This window comes from Bison bison, unplaced genomic scaffold (assembly GCF_000754665.1).
Source record: "Bison bison bison isolate TAMUID 2011002044 unplaced genomic scaffold, Bison_UMD1.0 scf7180017864517, whole genome shotgun sequence".
Taxonomy (NCBI): Eukaryota; Metazoa; Chordata; class Mammalia; order Artiodactyla; family Bovidae; genus Bison; species Bison bison.
In genome coordinates this window covers 1,313,365-1,317,848 of record NW_011495070.1, presented here as the reverse complement: position 1 = coordinate 1,317,848, position 4,484 = coordinate 1,313,365, and the positions used below count along the sequence as shown (strand labels likewise).

Below are 4,484 nucleotides of genomic sequence, written 5' to 3'. Positions count from 1 at the left end.
TATTTAAAAGTTACATTTTTAAAATAAGGATAAGTAATGTCATTTGCATGTTTCCTTCTAGAAATAAGCTGTAAAATCAAAATACCTTTAGTATTTGTAGTGATAGGTATTCTCTGTTTTATTGCAGATAAGCTAAAAATATCAAATCTATAGGATCTGAAGGGAAGGTTTATATAACTCAAGATATCTGTCCATGTTAGTAGAATAAGAGACTTTTATTATATTATTTACATATGACTGATACATCACTTCCCAGGTGGTGCTAGAGGTAAAGAATCCTGCGGGGAGCTGCCCGTGAGAACGGGGTCCTTTATCTAAAGGACACAGCTCTGGGAGCTGCCTCAGTCCTTGAGGGTTTGCTTGCAAACATAGCTCTCTGTCCCGCCACCCCAGAGATTAGGCGATTATTTACTGCAGACACCCGGAGTTCTGGACAAACTTCTCACACACAAGGAAATGTTATCTGGTGTAAGAAATAATAACAGGGTGCCATTCCCATGCTCTCAAGATTTCTTGTGACTTTTTGTAAGATGTATAGGTCAACCAAGAAAAATGTTAACTGTCTTGTTTTTCTCTTGCTCTCCTGTATAAATATAAGATGCTGAATAAAGTCGTGGTCAGACCGCTTCCCTTTGTGGAGACGTGTCTGATCCTCTCGACTCCATCTTTGCTGTAGTATTCTTTTGCTGTAGTATTCTTTTGCTGTAGTATTCTTTCTCAGCCGCGTTGTGCACGTTCTCAGGATCTGATTGACTTTGCCGGCTGACTCCGGCAGAAGCCAATTGCTAGTGCAGAAAAATTAAGAGACTCAGGGTTCAATCCCTAGCTGGGGAAGATCCCCTGGAGGATGGCAGGGCAACCCACTCCAGTATCTTGCCTGAAAAATCCCATGAACAGAGGAACCTGGAGGGCTACAGTCCATGGGCTTGCAAAGAGTCAGGTATTACTGGAGTGACTTATCATGCAGTACCATAATGAGGAGAAAAGCAAGGGTAACGAGTCTGGTGGGCTGCAGTCCATGGGGTCACTGGAGTCGGACACGACTCAGTGACTTCACTTTCACTTTTCACTTTCATGCATTGGAGAAGGAAATGGGAACTCACTCCAGTGTTCTTGCATGGAAAATCCCAGGGACAGGGGAGCCTGGTGGGCTGCTGTCTATGGGGTCGCACAGAGTTGGACACGACTGAAGTGACTTAACAGCAACAGCAATAGCAACACGGTCACAGTTTTTCAGCAGGTCAATCTGGACTTCGCTAAAGGTCTAGATTGAGAATTCTGTGGTTGACAATATTAAAAACACATTAGAAAAGTGTGTCAGGGCTAGCTAACTTAGGGAAGCATGACAACTTCCTTGTGTCTCAGTTTCCTTATTTCTAGAATGATGGTAGTAGAACTTATGTCTGTGAAGTTTCTATGAAGCTCCAGTTACATAATCTGTAAAGTCCTAGTCCATAATCACACAATAAATATCAGCTTTTATATTATTATTATCATTAATGTTGTTATCATCATCAAAATGCCTTGCCATAGATTTGGTCTTGACAAAACTTTTTCCCAGAGTGAAGATCTTTATTTTGGCATCATCTCAAATGGAGTAGAAATCTTCAAGGTAGGAACAAACTATGGTATCAACAATTAAAAATGTAAATTTTCATACTGAACCTAACTATTCATATTTTCCACACCCTTTCCAATTATCTCTACAAATTTTGGGAAGGAATTCTGGTTTCATGTGCTGGATAATTCAAGAGAAAAAGATAATATAAGGATATTAAAGTAGACATCTGTGCAGATGACACATAATGGCTTTTTTTTCTCTCTAAAATATGAAACAGAATGCTTTCCATGTCATTGGAATTCATGAGTGAATGGAATTGAATATATGTAGCTAGCAAAAGCAAAAAAAAAGAAAAAAAAGAAAATTGACTTATTCTAACTCTTATTGTACTCTTCCAGATTCAAGGCTTAAAATTAAAACAACAACAACAGCAGCAACAACAGCAATCTGTATTCTTCAATGTCTTCTTGGCTTCACAAACATAACAAGTACCTACATGGATCTTGAATAGAAGCAATGATGTATTTCGGGAAAGCTTCATGTATTAGATGATTTAATTTTTTAAGCCTTTAAACAGTCTGAAAGTGAAAGTCACTCAGTCGTGTCTGACTCTTTGCAACCCCGTGGACTTTACAGTCCATGGAATTCTCTAGGCCAGAATACTGGAGTGGGTAGCCTTCTCCTTCTCTAGGGGCATCTTCCTAACCCAGGGATCAAACCCAGGCCTCCCGCATTGTGGGTGGATACTTTACCAGCTGAGCCACAAGGGAATCCCAAGAATACTAGAGTGGGTAGCCTATCCCTTCTCCAGTGGATCTACCAGATGGAGGAATAGAACCAGGGTCTCCTGCATTTCAGGCAAATTCTTTACCAACTGAGCTATCAGTGAAGCCAGTCTGTATACAATTAATTGAGGGAAAGCATTAAGTTGCATTTAGATCATCCTTAATTTAAACTTGAAAATCAACTCTCCAGTCCTGTATTTTTTTCTTTTTTTCCTTTGTCTAAAGGAAAAACTGACTTTTAGAAACAAGCTGGGGCAGAGATATTTTTCCCAGGCATGATTGTGTGTTACTGGCAAATCTCCCTTTTGATGGCCCTTTTAATAGGAAAGACTCCTCTAAGTCTAATTGCTCACACACAAAATAAAGGGCCTCTTAGCTCTCTTCAGATAGCTTGTTAATATAACTTGCAGTTATTTAATAATGGCTTCAAGGCACTTAGCCTTTTCCTTTCCTCTGTTTTATTAGCCAAATCAATAAAGTGACTTTTTAAAGTAAGTCATTCACTAGTTTTTTTTTTTTTTTTTCCCTAGAACATAAAAAGGTTTTACACTGGTTATATAGGAAATTCTTTAGTTCCCCTACCACACTGTCCTTCGTCCCCCACTTCCATCAGGTTATTTTTGAGTTTCTTTCCATTTCTTCTGTTCTTTCTACTCTATGATGTAATATTAATGAATGTGAAAATAGTGGATTGAACCATTCTTCCATAATACCTAATGAAACACACACACACCAATAAAGGTTAAAAAAAAATAAAGAAAAACAGAAAACCAAAAATTTAGAGTTACAAATACAGAAAGAGGGACATCTTTATACCATATACTTTGAAAAATTTTACCAATATAAAACACAGAGGTCCTCCTTCCTGTTCATGTATTCACACAAACACACAACACACATACACAGAGAAACATGCATGCATGATAAGGAAGAATAGATCAAATCTTGAGTATTAGCATTAATAACTCAGAATTCTATAAAAACAGTGGAATATCTTGGGATTTGAACTTCCACATTATATGTCATAAAGTAGATAACATTATTAGACCTTTAAAGGGCAAGTCATTTCTGACCTTGCTGTACTTGTTTCTGACCAGGAGCAGTACTTGTTAAGGGGGAAAAGTCGAATGCGTCAAGAATTGGATGTACATAAGATTACATGGAGTGGGCCCTGGTCAGAGCATTGAATAGCATGTCCAAAAGCAACCAAGCTTAAAATCACTGCCACCCATGCCTCGAAAGAAGTGTAATATAATCTAAGTATATGTAAGCCTTCTCCCACCTAATCCTCTGATCTATGGAAATGTGAATTTTAATCAAATGTGATTGTAAAACTGTAGCTTGAAAAAAATAAATTGTCAGAAATATTTTCCTGGAAAATTATCTCACTCTGCATTGAGATTTTAAACCCCTTGAACTTTAGTTTCTTTATTTTAAAATGGAATAACACTTATTGTATTGTATTGTTGTGGTAAGTACCCATCAGAATACTTAAGGCAAAATGATACTTGGAAATGTTAATTCCACTATATGATAGAGGATGTTTGGTTTTTATCTCAAATTTTCAGGTAGTGTCATCAAGATTAAAAAGCTACATGAACATCACATGTCAGAAAAGAAAATAAATTGATTAAAACCCAATACCAATATAAAAAATAATGTTCAGCTAATATTTCCTTTGATATTTATTTTCAGTGAACACTTTTTTGCATTAAATCATGATTCATTAAATATATTTTGGATATTTATATTTAACTATATCTTTATGATTGTGTACAGTTAATACATTTAACACTTGTAATGTGGTAGATAGTTCAGTTCAGTCGCTCAGTTGTGTCCGACTCTTTGCGACCCCATGAATTGCAGCACACCAGGCCTCCCTGTCCATCACCAACTTCCGGAGTTCACTCAAACTCATGTCCATCGAGTCAGTGATGCCATCCAACCATCTCATCCTCTGTCGTCCCATTCTCCTGCCCCCAATCCCTCCCAGCATCAGAGTCTTTTCCAATGAGTCAACTTTTTGCATGAGGTGGCCAAAGTATTGGTTTCAGCTTTAGCATCATTCCTTCCAAAGAACACCCAGGACTGATCTCCTTTAGAATGGACTGGTTGGATCTCCTTGCAGTCCAAGGGAC

At 37.7% G+C, this 4,484-nt stretch overlaps 1 protein-coding gene across 1 annotated transcript in view; it reads left to right on the top strand.

Moving 5' to 3' along the window:
- The window catches only part of LOC104981297, a 204,064-nt gene that overhangs the window by 1,914 nt on the left and 197,666 nt on the right, over positions 1-4,484 (top strand). The gene's annotated exons all lie outside the window — the stretch shown is intronic.